The sequence below is a fragment of the Lynx rufus genome, unplaced genomic scaffold (genome assembly GCF_022079265.1).
Source record: "Lynx rufus isolate CCGP_SWC_20201006 ecotype Redwood Valley unplaced genomic scaffold, mLynRuf1.p SCAF_17, whole genome shotgun sequence".
Taxonomy (NCBI): domain Eukaryota; kingdom Metazoa; phylum Chordata; class Mammalia; order Carnivora; family Felidae; genus Lynx; species Lynx rufus.
The window spans coordinates 20,014,536-20,032,342 of record NW_025814831.1 but is presented as its reverse complement, the minus strand read 5'-3'; positions in this window follow the sequence as shown (position 1 = coordinate 20,032,342).

Here is a 17,807-nt window from a genome sequence, read left to right as displayed (position 1 = left end):
CCCGAAACTATTATTACACTATATGTTAACTATTACACTGTATGTTAAAATTTAGATAAATATTTGAAAAAACAATGGCCTTTGCTTGCTTCTTTTCTTTGTTTTCAAATGGAAAGATGGCCAGTTTAAAAACAATGTCTTTAATCAAACTGGAAGAGTTATTTGATATGTGAAATGTAAGTTCTCACTCCAGCGAAATAATCAAGATCAGTGATAACCCGCTGATCTGTAAGTCTTTCAAAGCAGACATCTGGTCCCATGCTGAGCCCGCGTCCTCACAAATGAAGCAGGGGGTTAGCAAAGGTGCCCTGCCCTTCAGGTCCCCTAGGAATAATGTGTGCGACCAGAAAGTAGTTTCATTTTCTGTCTCTCCACATTGCCAAACACATGTTAGGTTCTGGGTGTATATTGTTGATTCTGTTTTTACATCTCGTTTATAGCTAATGCATTTAATGTTCTTTAAATACAGATCAGATATAAACTTTAAATGGAGTAAATCTTTACATTTCTTAGCCGTTAATTGTAAATACACATGGTTTTTAGGAAATTTTTTCTTACCTCCTCAAATATTTAGGCAGATTGCCTGTTTGCATCTTTTACACATCAGAATAAGGAGTAGACACACATTTCTAATTGAGTCAAAATATGACATATGTAAACCAAGAAAGATATTATTTCAAAACACTTATACCTGAGGGGCACTGGGGTGGCTCAGTTGTTAAGTGTCCAGCCTTGGGTTAGATTATGATCTCACAGTTTGTGGGTTCAAGCCCCACGTGGGGTTCTGTGCTGACAGCTCAGAACCTGGAGCCTGCTTCGGATTCTGTGTCTCCCTCTCTCTCTGCCCTTCCCCTGCTCGTGCTCTGCCTCTCTCTCTCTGTCTCACAAAAATAAATAAAATGTTTAAAAAATTAAAAAAAAAACCACTCATACCTGCATTGGAAGTAAATTGTAATGCCCAAAGTAGGTTACCTTTGCTGAAATGTAATGAATGCATGGACATTTACTTAAAACTGCCAAATATTAGCATTTATCTTGGCTAAAAGTTATTTCTTATTTATAAACTGAAATAAGCTTGGGATTTCAGTATCTGTGAGATTCTCTGAGTTTCAAACGTGGCAAAAAAAATTATTCTCCCATTCTCAGTTTTATCTCTCTTGGACTGTGTTTTAAAGTGATAAAAACTGCAATGATTAGATTACTTCTTGAAGCTTGATTGTGGCCTGGACAGCTGGATTTGCACAATGGGAGCTAATAATAGAAATGACAAAAAGTTAGTTTAGGTCAATTTTTATTCCTTGAGACCAGGTTCACAAAATTTCCTCTGATAAGGTGGATTATTTAAGCCTTGCTTGAGTTCCTTAATGCAAATTAATTGCCCAAATAATAATTTATGAAGTGCAGGTAACTCTATTAAATTCTATTAATTTATAGACTCTGATCAGCAAAATTAAAATGTAGAAGTGCTATTAGTCATAATGACTAGGTACATTATGATTCTAGTATATTGATTTTATAAAGATTATTATCAAATATATTGGTTAGACATGATATTTAAGAGACGTGTTTAAGTTACATTTTTTTAGGATTAATTTCAACCATCTGTATCAAGACAAACCACTCTTCCTATATAATAATATAGTATATGTCATATAATATATACATTATATAATAATATATATATTATGTATATATATATATATAGAGAGAGAGAGAGAGAGCGAGAGAGAGAGAGAATATGTCATATAATGTATATCTTGAGGTAAACCTCCAGATATACATGCAGGTACTCCAAATCTCAGAAATGCAATTCATTGAATTTTTTAAAATCACTTTCTAATTTAAACTATGCCTCAAGGGCTATTTTATAAAACTTGACTCTTTTAGGAATACTATCATCATATCATTTCTTCAAGAAATTAAATTTCTTTTAACATAATTATAATTTGTGGATATTATAAATATATAAACATACACATAGTTAGGAAGGGGCTTTCATTCATTTGCTCAGTTAATCAATTATCTAACTCATGCAAGCTTTTTCTTCGTGCCAGGCATTATTTTTGATGCTGGGAAATGCCAGTAACCTGAACCAAGGATCTCACAGTCAAGTTCAGACAACAGCCCCCACCCCCCCTTCTAGTCTACCCAGTACTCTGGCCACACTTTTAAAATATGATTTGCAGTCACCACTCGTGCTAAGCTTCCAACATTCTTGATGTTTCTTCTTTTTCTTCCCTTGTGTGTCTCAAAGATGTCTACTGCTTTTCAAGACAACTGCCTTTTTGAAAGCTTCTACTCACTATCTCCATCCTCTGAAGGCCTCAAAACATGTCAGGACTTCCTGTCCCCCTACTCCGGAGGGTCTGCTTGCACCAACAGCAGAGCACTTAGCACACTGCTTTGTAGCGCTTGTCTGTCTGTCTCTCCCACGAGACAGTGAGCAACTTGAGACCAGGGCTTTCTCTCTGATCATTGGCCTATCACGAAAGCCTGTCTCTGATTTGGCAGAACACCTATTGGAAAAAAGGAAAGAAATGAAGTGAAATGAAATCAAGTGGAATGAAAGTGAACCCATGGGGTAAGTGAACCCATGGGGTCTCCTTGTCAGCCTTCTATGATGGAGTTTCTGTATCTCTACAGTGTGTATGTTGGGAGTGGGGTGAAGGGTGTTATGTCTAAACATTCATATTCGAACACATTCCGATGATTTATTGTTTAAAATGCCTAAGGATAGGGTGTGTCATTCAACATAGAAACAAAGTAAAACAAAACAAAAATACATCACCAACAATCATGACTAAATACCTGACATGTGAAATTATGGCCGAGGCAGTTCCCCCGGGGAGGCTCAGAGCAGGGACCCCTTGGGCCTCTTGAGGTTGTCCTTTCGGGATTCAGGTTCAATAGAACAAAGGAGCTGATCTATTGCCAGGCAGCCAAATGGTGCTCCTTCAACCTGGTATCTGTCAAGATAGGGAAAAGATAATGCCACTTTGCATCAGGCACAGTGAGAAGGGAGCAGCAGGAAGCAGGCAGGTTGAAAGTGCACTGCTCACATTGTTTCCTTGAGGGTCTGCCATCCTCAGAAACAATGCACATATTTCTCTGAAGATTAGCCAGCTGAGTGGAAAAGATCACACACGCGAAAGGGAGCAAAGCCAAGACGAGGAAAAAAGAGACGGCAAGTCCTCTGCCATAAGGCTGAAAATACACTTCCTACCTTTAGCAAGGGAACAATATCTGGATTAATTTCAATCCGATGTGCAAAAAATAGTGAATGGAAATGAAAAACTTCATTTCAAGGGAGTCTTTTGAAACCAGTTGCATTATTTTATTTTATTTTATTTTATTTATTAAAAAAAATTTTAATGTTTATTAATTTTTGAGACAGAGAGAGACAGAGCATGAACGGGGGGAGGGTCAGAGAGAGAGGAAGACACAGAATCCGAAGCAGGCTCCAGGCTCCAGGCTCCGAGCTGTCAGCAAAGAGCCGGACGCGGGGCCTGAACTCACTGGCCGTGAGATCATGACCTGAGCCGAAGCTGGAAGCTCAACTGACTGAGCCACCCAGGCGCCCCAGTTGCATTATTTTAAAAATTATCCCTAATCGAATCACCCGAACACAAAACAATTTTATTGTTGTGTGTTATTGAAACCGTTGATGCGTGTTTACGCAATGCATTTAACATATAATAGACTGCTTTAATTATTGTATCTTTTTGTTTGTTGGTTGGTTTTAATTCAGTTGCAGAATAAATTTTTGTTGTGTCCCGGTGACTTGATTTACATGTCCTGTGGAAACTGTTGCACCCAAGTTGAAGCTATGTTAGATAATCTTGAAATGAATATCTTTTATATTATACATTTTGTCTGTTTAGGATAAAATCCAGGGCAAAATTCCTTAATCACAAGATATGACCACTGCTGGAACTCTTGTTTTGCACTGCATATTGCCTCCTAAAAACCTTCCCTGAAGTTCCCCTGCCAACAGCAATAGATGAGCACATCGGCTTCACAAACTCACACTAAAATAATGGCCTTTGATTTTTCAACATTTATTTTAGAAATCTAAAAGTTGATTTGGTTGTTTATATTTTATAAGTTTAAATTAGGTATGGCTTGCTCCTTCGTGTATAGTGCCTAGGAACTTATTAGCAGCCTGATGTTGTAGTTTGACTAGAGTCTTTATGCAGAATATCTATAAACCGGCATTTTAAAAGTCTTAAGCATATGCAACTTTGGAATTTGTTTATATTGATTGTCTCCAAATTTTCTTTGGAGGCATCTCCATCCTTAAAATGCAAAGAAAGCTTAATTTCTCCCCGATTTTGATACATCCCATTGTTTTGCCTAGCCTTGTTTTCTCCTGTACTTTACTTTGTTTCTCATATAAATCTGTTTGATCCACTTGAAATTTACTTAGGAGGACGGTAAAATGAAGGGATTAAATTTCATCCTTTATAATTTTTTAATCAAAATTGCTATTCAGTGATCATGGCATCATTTACCATGTAATCTTTTCTTATTCCCCTGATTTTAAAGCTTTCTCTTTGGTATATATTGAGCTTTTATATGTCATTGGATCTATTTATGGTTTTCCATTGATGTGTGCTTTCATTTTACGCAAGTATTATATTATGTTAAATATTGTTGCATTTCAATGTGGCTAGTGACATCATCTTGGTTGTACTCCCAATTCCCCCTTAATATGTTTTTTGAAAATATCTTTGCCTGTTTATTTTGTGATGCCAATTTAAGAACACACATTTTAAATTACTACTACTCAAAATAGACCTTTGACATTCTATCTTCTCCAATATTGAATTAAGTATCAAATTGCACTGAATAAATCACAGAACATTTTAAAGTTCGGTTGAGATTTGGCTTTTAAAAAATAATTCTTAGTTACTAAAAAAGATAGCGATAGTATAAGATTTCCAGGAGTTCCTCTTCTGGATTTATTTCAGAGATCCATGTGTTTTGAAGTTTGTCCTCAGAAATGACATTCAGGGACAACCACTGAAGAAAATCTGTTTTACTATTTTGTAGTCATATTTAGATTTTAGAGTCTTGAAGTGTTACCCAGCTGGATAATTCATGTAATTTAGCAAACTGGACAGCAAAGGATTCTTATTTATTTTTTATATTCACTAACTCTAACAAAATGTTGAAGTGATGTGTATTTGGTTAAACTAGGGAATGCTGATGTATATTTATATAAATTGTTTATTTATATTGAATAAGGCAGTAGAAATTGTTTCTAACCATATGTTATACAAATCTGAATAGCATGGTCTAAAGCCGACAAACTTCTATCCAAAGTATTGGGGTAATTTTATGTGATTAGATTGATCAAGGCAAAATTATTCATACATTTAATCCTTTAATAGTTAACATGGGAGCGATCAGACTGGTGTAGAGTACATGATAAACTTTAAAAACCAGAATATTGGGGACACCTGGGTGGCCTCGTGAGTTGAGCGTCTGACATCGGCTCAGGTCATGATCTTGAAGTTCACGCCCCTATGCTGGGGCTCACTGCTGTCAGCATAGAATCTTCTTTGGATCCTCTGTACCCTTCTCTCTCTGCCCCTCCCCTGCTCTCTCTCTCTCTCTCAAAAACAAATACACATTTAAGAAAATAATAAATAATTAAAGAAATATTAAAAACAGAATCTTTCAGGAAACTTAAATTTATTTTTTTAATTTTTAATGTTTATTTATTTATTTACTTATTTAGAAAGAAACAGAGTGTGACCAGAGGAGGAGCAGAGAGAGGGAGACACAGAACCCAAAGCAGGCTCCAGGCTCTGATCTGTCAGCACAGAGCCTGACGCAGGGCTCAAACTCACAAATCTCAAGATCATGACCTGATGTGAAGTCGATTGCTCAACTGACTGAACCATGCAGGTCTCCCTCTCCCTGTCTCTTTCTTTTCTCTTTCAGGTTCTTCTATTTCTTAAATTTATACAAAGAAGACAAGGAATATTTAATAAGCATAGCATAATGCATATCAGAGAATACTGTCACATGTGAAACAGGACCCATGAATGGTGTATACTTGGTTACTTTCAAATTTGTTCCAGTATTTTAAAAACATATGACCCTGGAAGCTTTAGAGGGCATACTGACTTCTGGATATACAATCTTGAGCATAAAACTCATTCTTGATTGCCCCTGAAGAGTACTTTGTTGAAAAAGTTGATAGAGCATTTTATCAACTCCAAAGAAAGGAGTTCTATGATCTATTAGTGATATATTCCATGGGTACTAGACAGATTAGCTCTGTATTTTCTCATCCGTCAACTGGAGATGATAATATTTGCTCTGCCTACTTCACACTAGTGTTTTAAAAAGAAAATGAACTAAAGTGTTCTAATAACAACAATCTAATTTGACTATTTTCATCCAGCAGTGATGGATGAAAATGGCAGTGATGGTCAATCAACTAATGCTTTAATAAAATTTTCATTTTTTCAGAAGTAGATCAAAACTAACATATGTCGTCCTGTGTATGAGTTTGTTCATAGCATTAAAATTTGAAGAAAAAAAATACAAAGTGTCTATGTGTGCAACCAAGAATTTTATTGTAGCTACATGGCATCATGATCTCCGTCTTAACCCATTCTTCCAGCCCTTCCCCCCAAAAAACAAAATCAAAAACAAAAATGTCTCTATAATGCTGAAGTCCATTTAATTTAATTAAACTTACCTAATTTTGTATTAATAACATTCAATAGTCCCCAGTTGGTATAAGCTACTTGAGGGCAAGGCTACCATTATTCATTTCTACGTCATTTGTTATTCTTATCCCTACCTTATTCTATCCTTATCTTCACGCAGGACAAGTACAATACATATCATTGTTCCTATAAATATGTTCTAACAGCTCACTATTTGTGCTAAGTGCTGGGAACACAGTGGTGAGTGTGTTAAATACAGCCCATACCCTAGCAGAATTCATTCTGTTACTGATTTTTGGAAATAACAAGAACATGGGACATAGTTTAAAAAGAGACTTTTTAAGGAATGGTTTTCAGAGGGATGTACTAATCTCAGATTATAAAGATAAGATTTAAGAGGGCTGAAAATACAGAAGGCATGTATTCTATAGGAAAGGAACTTCTTGTAAAAGACAGGTAGACATAAAACACCAGGCACTCAGGCAACTTTAGAGAGTGGTATACATCTGGAGGGATAAAATGTCCGTGAAGGAGAGATAGATCAGGATAAATTACTAGCCAGAGCCAGTAGGGACTAAAGAGTATGACCTGGCACCAACAGCTAGCCCATTGTCATTACATAGCACAATACTTATGCCTCTGATGGCCTGTAAGCAACACAAGACACCTTCATAAGTATATCTGAGCCCAGACGAAACAAATGCTCAGACATCATTTGCCTAACTCACCTAAGTGCCACATATTTTAAACCAATTACATCTTTAGCTTTCTTGTAATCCCTCCAATTCCCATGTTAAAATATCATGTCACCAACTAACCTCTGATTTCTGACATTATTCAACCCAGAGCAAAGCCCTGCTTCCCTTGAAGCCTTCCCGAAGTCACCTAACACACATCCAAATCTTACAGCAAGGCGTTCTCTCATGGAGACACCCTACTGGCCCCATGGGGTGTGGCCTCTTTTGTTACAGCAAGTAATAGAACCAGCTTTGTTTGACAACTTCTGTATTCCTGGCAGTATTAGGTGAGCATAAATATGCTCAAAACATAGTAATGACAACTGTAGAGTTAGTATAAGAAATGATGGAGGAAACTAAAGGATCCCCAGATTTCCTATGGGCAGAGTGGTGGATTCCCTGTGATTGGGGGTAAAGATGGTATAACAGGCTTGAGGGTATGAATGGAAAAAGAGGAAGAAGAAACTTTTTTTTTTTAATTTTTAAGTGCTTGTGTGATATCTAAACGCAGATACTCAAAAGGTGTTGGAGAATCAGTATACAAGAGTAGTTAGTGAAATAGATGTGTGATTAAATCCCTCCTCTGTAATTCCATGAAAAGTATGTTATTGTCATTGGTCTTAAATTGCTCAGTGTTAATGCAAGGGGCTTAGAAAACAAGAACTATTTATTTAAATGATACGGCTATAGTCACAGTCAAAATAAGGAGTGTGAATATGAGAGATGGCTGCAGAATTAAACCTTTATAAGAGAGAGCAACTTGTTTTCATTTAAAGCTCATCGATTTTAAACCATTTTTAATGATGGCCCCTGCAATTTTACATATATTCTTTCCAGAAACAAGTTGAACATAGAGTCTTAGAATAACAGGAGGAAAATAAACATTATGTTCATGATAAGAACAGATCTGGAAGAGCATATGAAGAGATTGGAACATAAAACCTCACTGCCGTCCTGAGAACATGACAAAGGATGTGGGGAATGCAAATTGCAAAAGCATGCTACAGTCTTGTGTGCTAGTATTTTAGAAATCTTTGGGATTTGACACGTATTGAAGTGTATTATTTATTACAGTCTCTGTTTTGATTCTGCTAGAGATTGGTGTTATAATACAAACTCATCCCAAGAAGTGAATGGCAGTTGATCAAGGCTTAGTGCACAGGGATAGTTTCGGGTAGAACTTGATGCCAATTCTCAATGAACCCAGGTTAGGATGTTTTTATAACAATTCTAATTCTATCCTCCTCTCTGCTTCTATGAGTTGTCTTGGAAAAATGTGTATGCAGTGGCTCCAAGTTTGCTGGACATACAATCAGAGGGCCTAGACGTATGTTGCTAACTTGATCTGGGAGAAAGAAGTGTCATGAGCCTCTGGTAAATAGAACAGTGCCAAAATCTTGGTGCAGCCCACCCTGTATTCCATGTTCTTTGATTCTACACATTCCACCCAGAGGACCTATGCAGTAAAACTCGAGCTCTTCATTCATAGTCTTTAGGGGTCCATTAACCTTGCTGGAGAACATTAGTCAGTTTCAACTACTACGGAATTTAATTCTTTTTTAATGTTTATTTATGTATTTTGAGAGAGAGAGAAAGAGAAAGAGAGCATATGCAAACAGAGGAGAGGCAGAGAGAGAGGAGGAGAGAGAATCCCAAGTAGGGTCCATGCTGCTAGTGCAGAGCCCTGTGCGGGACTCAATCTCAGGAACCCTGAGATCATAACCTGAGCTGAAATCATTAGTCGGCCACCTAATTCAATGAGCCACCCAGGCACGCCTCGACTCCTATGCAATTTATAAGTAAAGCACATGAACAACGATCCAGGAAAACAATGTCTTCTCCCTTATTTACAAAACTAGTTTTTTGTTTGTTCCTCTTTGATAATAATTTAAAATAAAATAACATTTGGGGCACCTGGCTGGTTCAGCAGGTAGAGCATCTGATTCCCGATCTCAGGGTTCAAAGTTTGAGCACCATGTTGGGTGCAGTAGATTATTTAAAAATGAAATCATTCTAAAAAATAATGAAATGAAATGAAATGAAAAAATAAAGTAAAATAAAATAACACCTGAGATGAATATTATTAAACCTATTCTACACAGTGACAGAAATGCATGTTCTTTTTGATTTTTCCCAAAATGTCATTCGAGTGGATTAATTAGCAGACCTATTTAGTAAGTTTTTGACTGCCTATAGCAACACTTCCTGTTATATAACAAAGATACACACAGGCAAAGTGATGCTTTTCTGACCTCGTTGTCATGTGTGTGACTATGGCTCTGACTATACCTGAACTTGTGGCTGAGTTTACTCCCAGGTTTTTGTGGAGTGAGGTCATTTTGGCTGTTCATTCAAAGCAAGGAAAATCTAGGCCATTTTGGTTTAGCACTTGGAAGACAGAAAGGAAAAGATGTCTTTCGAGCATTCATAGCAGGCCAAATATTCAAGAAGAATCACAAGCATTTCTTGAATGTATGGAGCAGAACTCAATCACAAAAACATATGCTGAATGCCCAAGATGTGCCAGCCGGTGTGTTTTACACTATTGGAAACATATGGTAAATATACTTCCTTCAATTAAAAAAAATATATGCTACAATCCCATGTAGTATGAACAATGACAGCAATTATAATAACTGTGATCCGGAAACCCACTGTGTCCATAGGACTCTTCTAGCTATTGTTTCATTGCTTCTAAAGGTTTCTTCTACCTGAGCACTAAGCACAAAGACAGAGGAGGGTAACTTTGTTTCTTATTGCTCACATGTGTGGGAGGGGCTCTGTCACTGGAAAATCTTAGCTCCAAGCTGAAATCTCTTTGAATTCTTTGAGTTCCTTTAAAGGTAAATCCTGCTTTTGTTTCTACCCTATAACATGTCATTTTGTTTGTTTTCACATACAAGATTATTGTATGTGTATAATATTTAGTTATCGAGCACAACTTTTTGTAAAAATGCTCAAACAAAAGTAGACTCTTGAAACAACGCCAAGTGGTTTTTTAAAACTTAGTTAAATTTTTTTAAGTTTATTTATTTTGAGTGCACAAACAGGGGAGGGGCAGAGAGGGAGGGAGAGAGAGAATCTCAAGCAGGCTCTGACCTATCAGAGAAGCCTGATGTGGAACTCGAACTCACAAACTGTGAGATCATGACCTGAACCTAAACCAAGAGTCGAATGCTCTTGCAGCTGAGCCAGCCAGAAGCCTCCCTCCCCAAGTGGTTTTATATAACCCACTACCTCCATTAATCACTTTCTTATTTCATTCTTGCATCTTTTCCAAAGATTAGGCAATGAAAGTTTCTAAATTTATGTGACCAGGTCAAGATTACAAAGCTGATGAGTAGAAGATTGAGAATTAGATATATTGTCTATTTGCTTTCCCTGTCACCATAAGGCTTCCCATGCAGAGAAATGGGATGAGGAAGCCAAGAAGAGTGGTCCTCCATGGGTATCCTTGATGGTTCTTAAGTTGAAATGAAAGGAAAAAGTTGTCAAACTAAAACGGAAGCATGGTGCTTTTGGTCTATTCCACTCTGACAAGAGTCCAAATCTTCACTGTATAAGGAAGATGCTTTTGACAAGCCAGCCTCTGAGGCTTGCGTAACTTTTTCTTGCAAATCAATAAAAAATCTTATTGCATATTTACATCAATTTTCAGTTACACAGGAATCTTGTTTTATTTACTACTCTGTCTGCAATGTCTAAAACCATGTTGATTGAATTAATGATTATTACCTTGGTTAATAATACAACATAAGAATAACACACCATTTAGGTAAATCCAAACTTACATCCAGAAAATCATTTTTTTTATTTTTTTTTCAACGTTTATTTATTTTTGGGACAGAAAGAGACAGAGCATGAACGGGGGAGGGGCAGAGAGAGAGAGAGACACAGAATCGGAAACAGGCTCCAGGCTCTGAGCCATCAGCCCAGAGCCCGACGCGGGGCTCGAACTCACGGACCGCGAGATCGTGACCTGGCTGAAGTCGGACGCTTAACCGACTGCGCCACCCAGGCGCCCCTCCAGAAAATCATTTTAAATTAAGGTTTCTCTTGGTGTTTTAAATATTTGACAACTCATCCATAGCTGTTATTTAATTCTCTCTATCAGCATGTGTAAGAGAAAAGGTTCAAATGATATTTACCATTTAATCGGAAAGAAGTGTCAGGAGTGCAAAAACAATCGCGTGTAAATTGGTAGAACGTAGCATATAACACATTTCACAAGGTGTTTGTTTCGTATAGACCTTTCTACTAAATGCAGTGATGCCAACAAAATTTCTGTCTTTATTCCCTTCTACCCAGATATCTAGGATAATAGTTTGAAATTAAATGCTGGGATCACTCTATCTTCTTACCTCTTCCGCTTCCTCCAACTCCAGTTTTATGCCTGGTGTGAATTAAATATTGAGTCAGGGAAAGAGGAAGGGATATTCTTACACTCCCAAACACTGCTAAGTATAACTATCGTTCACATGCAGAAGAATGTTTTTTAATGTTCGTATTTTATTGTGTTCCCTTGGCTTTCAACAATCGCTCCCTCAATATGCATTCTATACCTTAATCTATTTTTCCAAAACACTGAATGTTCATGATTCCTTTCCCACAAAGAAAAGCTCTCAATTTAGCTCAAAATTATCCATGGAATTGTAGGGGAACCTGAGAAGGACACAGCGTAGTGTCAAAACCCCACATTCATGCTCATCCATGTGTAATTGTTAGCCCTCAAATAGCCTCATTCTTCCCATTCAACTATCCACATATTTTAGAAAGTGGTTTAAGCAATATTATTTTCATTATAGTCTTTTGTACCATTTCAGATTATGATCTTTCCAATCATGGGCCTCCTGCCTGGCTCAGTTGGGAGAGCAACTCTCAGTTGGGAGAGTGACTCTTGAATTTGGGGTTGTGAGTTCAAGCCCCATGTTGGGGATAGAGATTATTTAAAAATAAATAAAAGCATAAAAATTAAAAAAAACCAAAATTCCCCAAATTAATTTCCTACATTGCAAATTTTCATACCCATTCGTTGGCATTAGTAGCCTATTTCATAGTGTTTTAACTTTGGTTTATATGTCACCTGTTCAAATAGATTGTCCAGTATTTAAAAAGAGAGGTCTCTTCTTAGTGCTATTGTTTTCACAGCATTTATTCTCATGTTATGCAGATAGTGGGTCTTTAAATATTCATACAAATGTTATCGGTCATATCCAGACTTTACTCTGAGCCAGAATTTTCTTTCTTTCTTCCTTCTTTTCTTCCTCTCCTCTCTTCTCCTTTTCTTTCTTTCTTTCTTTCTCATAAGAGAATGAATGAATGAAGTTAGCACTTCTGGAATAGTAACCTAATTAAAGAATGAATTACAATATCAAGGGTCCAGGATAGTATCAGTGTAGATATCTGAGTGATAAGAACTTGAATCAAGTGAATGCAATGGGAACCTAAAGTAGTAGAAGTGTTTGAGAGACATCTGGTTGCAGTATAGTAGGAAAAAACAAATATAATAAAACCTTGGATTATGAATAATTTGTTATGCAAGTGGTCCACAGGACAAGAAAACATTTATAATAAATTTTGACTTGATAAATGAGCAATGTCTTGCAATATGAGTAGAATGTAATGAAACCGAACTAATGTTTCTTCTTTCTCTCTCTCACTGAGGGATTGTGGGTGATTGTCTCCCATGTGTAGACACTTGGTCTCAGGCCACAGTTTTGGGAGAAATCGGTGATTTTTCAGAAGTTTGGAAAATGCCCACAACTGGCATTAGAGTATTTTTTGTCACTTCAAAGCACCTATGGACAGTCCTTTGCTTTGGCATACAAGAGTGAGCTTAGGAATGCTTTGCTTCATTTCAGGTCAGGCTGCCTACAGATAGAGACCCTTTCCTTTGCTGCCTTATGGCCAGTTACATTAAATACAGTATATGACAAGAATTTATTAATACTGTACTGTAGTCACCATCCATGTGAGAGTATATAATGGCCCTCGTGCAGAAAAAGATTCCATTGAGCAAATAGATAGCACTGATTCCATTAGTGATAGTGAAAGTTGTACTACACAATAACCCTCCTCTCTCCTGTCTCCCTCACACCAGCCACGAAGGTTTTCAAAGGTAAGTGCAGGTTAGTTTGTTTATTTTTCGTTATATTTTATATTTTTCTTTATTTTTTTTGTATTGTGATCTTTTCATATTAATATTTTTGGGTTGTGGAATGAATCATATGAGTTTCCTTTATTTCTCATGGGGAAATTCACTTTGATATACAAGTGCCTTTGATTATAAGCATGCTTCTGGAACAAATTATCCTCACAAACCAACGTTTTACTGTACTTTGTATATTATCACATTTCCAAAGGTCTGAGCTCAATTTCAATTCTTTCAGCACTAGTTAGATTAATTTTAGTTACTTTCCTTCTATGAGTCATTATTTCATCTATCCAAAATGGCTACAATATACCTGATTCACAATTTTGAGGATTAAATGCCATAATACATAGAAAATTCTTATATATAGTATTTGACACCAAAGAAGCATACTACTATTTTTGTTAATGTGGGATTCATGAATCAAGGTTATAGGTGCAGGTATTGATAAAGCAACCCTCTGATACTTAAGGTGTCAAAAATATTGATAAAATAATCTTATGATCTTTAAGATATGTTTCCTGTATTCTTTTACTTGCCTCCACTCTATTTCTCACTCCCATATCACTCATTCTCAACTTTAGTGGTACTTTGCAAAGCAATCAGTCACACTCCTTACCTTTTTCTCTTTTAGAGTTTGCAAAATTTTAATTTGCACAAAAAATTGCACAAATAATGAAATTGAAATAAATTCACTTAATAAACTAAAATATAAGGTAAAGCAGGGAGAGCTATAAAGATGATACATACATGCATACATATATACACAGAGATGGAAAGAGGGATTCTCAGATAATGCTATATTTGGATATTTTAATGGAAAACACCTACATTTGCTTTACATTTTTAGGAGGAGAACATCCATGAGTGGAAGAGGGGGTGGGATAGTTGAGGTTTATAAGGCACTGTATATAGTCAATACTTATTAAATCCCTAAACTAAAATGAGAAAGGCAGGTTTTCTTAAAACTACTCTACAATTTTAGAGAAAGTAATTACACATTAGGGATATTCAGTCTAAGGAAAAAAGAGGGAAAGTTACCTTCAAGAGCCTTCTCAGTCTGTAGATTTTGTAAAGGCTGGATCTCCTAGTAAGGGACAAATTAATCTTAGTTGAAGGAAAGCTTTACTGGCAACTGTGTGATTTTTTTAGCAATTATTAAGCTAATGTCTTTAATATCTCCTTTGGAATCATTTCTCAATGCAGTATCTCTGTGAAGTAGTCATGAAGCCTAGTTATCATACATGAATAGTAGACAGAAGGTACTAGAATTCATAGCAAGGCAGTATGCTGGTATGCTCAGATATAATCTTTAGCAAGAGTATATAAATTCTTTCATCTTAATCTTTAGAATGTCAATAATAAAGGTTAGAATTCAGCAATACCTGTCATATAGTGTAATGTAATCATACTCATCATTAAAGTCTAATTAATTTTGTATTTGTGATGTAACAAATTACTACAAAATCTGAGGCTTCACATGACAAAAATTTATCCTCCCATAGTTTCTGTAGGTCAGCCACTTAGGCAGACTTGGTTGAGTACCCTACTGAGTCTCACAAGACCTGTGTCAGGATGGTGACAGAGTTGCACTCCCCACTGTGATGTTGACAATAAATCTGTCTCCAGAATCATTCAGTTTGTTGACAAATTTCAGTCTATATGGTTGTAGAAGTGAGATCTCCATTCCCTTGCTTGTTGTTGGCTGTAGATCCTTCTCTGCTTCCAGAAATCGCTCATGTTCCTTGGTTAGTGTACCCTTCCTCCCTCATGCCAATGACCTTCAGAGCCAGAAATGGTGGGTTCAGGCCTTTTTATGATCCCAATGTCTCTGACTTCCATTTCGGGGACGTGCTGACTTTTTCTTCTGCCTTCTTTTGTTTTTTAAAGGGGTCATGTGATTATATTTGGCTCACTGGGATAATCCAAATAATCTATTAAAGTCAGCTACTTAGTAACATTTACTGCATCTGCAATGTCCTTTTTTCATATAAGAGAACAGTATCCTACATGGGGGAAAATATCCTACAAGCCAAAATTCTGTCTGTCACACTAATTAAAAAGGATGCTATGATTTGGAAGATAATAGTATGAAGGGGAAAGAATGAAGGAAAGTAGCCATGAGTTGAAATAGGTTGTTCTTCATTTATTTCCCCCATACTTCAAGGGTATAAGATGCCTTTAGTGATTAAGGGAACATCATGAAGTCAAGGACTGAGTCGGTGGCTTGGAGTCTCTGTATTGGGATGCAGGAGTTTCTCTTTAACACTGTGCCTCCTCTCCCAACCTGGACTATGGCCAAAATTATTTGGTTTAGCTTTCTCAAGAAACCCTATTTCTCCTCTTTTTTTCCCAAACATTGAGATAAATCACAGATTCACCACCATGGAGCTTGCTGTGTCAAAATGAGATGATTCTGAGGCCAAGGTTGGAAGCATGGAGGACATGGTCAATGCCAGGCCAGCAGCTGATGGAAAACTTGGTCATCATCACTTAAGGACCTGTCACCAGCAAGGAGCTCAGTCAGCAAGGGAGAATGAGTGGATCTTGAGCAGGCTATGAGTTACTCTTGTAGCAAAACTCAGCTACAAATTGCAGCAAGGCAAAAAGCCCCTGGTAGAAAGGGATACAAGGTAGAGTTCAGAGGATATTCTAACTAAGGACAAGTTGCATGTTGGACACAGGGAGGCACAATGCTTTTTCTTCACAGTATATTCATATGTCACCTCAGGAATAGACACAGGCAAAAGAGTGACTATATGAAGGACTAGTTTTTTTTTTTTTCCTACAAAGACAGCTGAACAATTCCTAAAGGAAAAATTGAATGGTCAGAATGCCTTAAGTTTAAACCAGTTTGAGATTTTAAATAATTCGTTCTGATTACCACTGGGCGCAAAGCTTAGAGAAAAGACTAGCATGGGAAGGCATAGCTCCTAGATTCTTTGTAGCAGCTAAGAATAGCCATCTGTTTAAAGAGGGCTCCAATTAGTTGTTCTACTCACAACTTGCTAGCACATTTTAGGCCAATTACTGCCACTATACTGACATTTATTAGTTAACCATTAATTATCAAGGCAGACACAAAACAGTCCGTGGACCTCACTTTATAAATTTTATAAATTTGATGAAATTCCATTACAAAGATGTTCCCCTTAGAACCAAAATCAAACAGAAAGCTGCCAAATTCAGAGACTGGATGGACTGTTGGTGATTAGATCATGTGCCCCATCCCCAAGAGTACATTTTACATACCTTACTAGTTATTGATGCCCTATTCATATAGGAGTGTTGAACATATATAAGGCATTTAAGCCAACCACTCTTCGTTACTACCTTTAAATTTATTAATGGAAGCCCATCCTAAATATTCATTATTCTAGTTAAAAGAACACTAATTTTACCAATTAAATCTAATTTCTCAATGTGATGGCTGAAAGGCTTATAGTAGTTCCCCTGGACTATATGCTTCCTGCCATAAAGGCAGAATTAAGCCATCCCAGGAATGTGAATTCTTGATTAGGGCAGTTGACACCCTTCTAATCAAAGCTCAAGATAATTGGCACACGTATCCTATGAAACTATGTAACCTGACACTTCTGAAATAAATTATGAATATCATAATACATGGTCTTTTACTATGAGGGAATTTTCGAATAACTGAAATCAGAAGGTCATGGGAGACCTCTGCGAGGCTACCTTAAACCTAAAACTTAAATTACAAGAAGTGGTTTAAAAACATTTACAGTGAGATTCATGTCAATGAATGACAGTTCATGAAAAAGCTATCTAAGAAGAATCTTGGCTTGTTTAAGGAAATGGAAAAAGAGTGGGTGAGCATGAAAAGAAGATGCAATTCATCAGGGAGGAGGTCAGAGGGGACTACGGTGAGGCTACTAGATTCCATAAGATCTTAGCGACCCAAGATAGAGTTTGCATTTTGCAATAAGTGCAACACAAGGGCATCAGAAGCTATGAGGCAGAAATATCATGATATGACTTATATTTATAATGGAATATTCTGGCTCTTATGGATTGTAGAGGAATAATATTTGGGATGGAAAGACCAGTTTAGGGTCTAGTGCTGTATTCCAGCAATGACCTCATGGTTGTTTGTAACGGCATGGCAATATAGGAAGTAGAGCGTAGCAATTTGACTTTGAATAAAATATAAAGCTATCCTGACTTCCTGATGACTGAATTGGGGCTACTATAGACTTAATGCCTATAACCCTT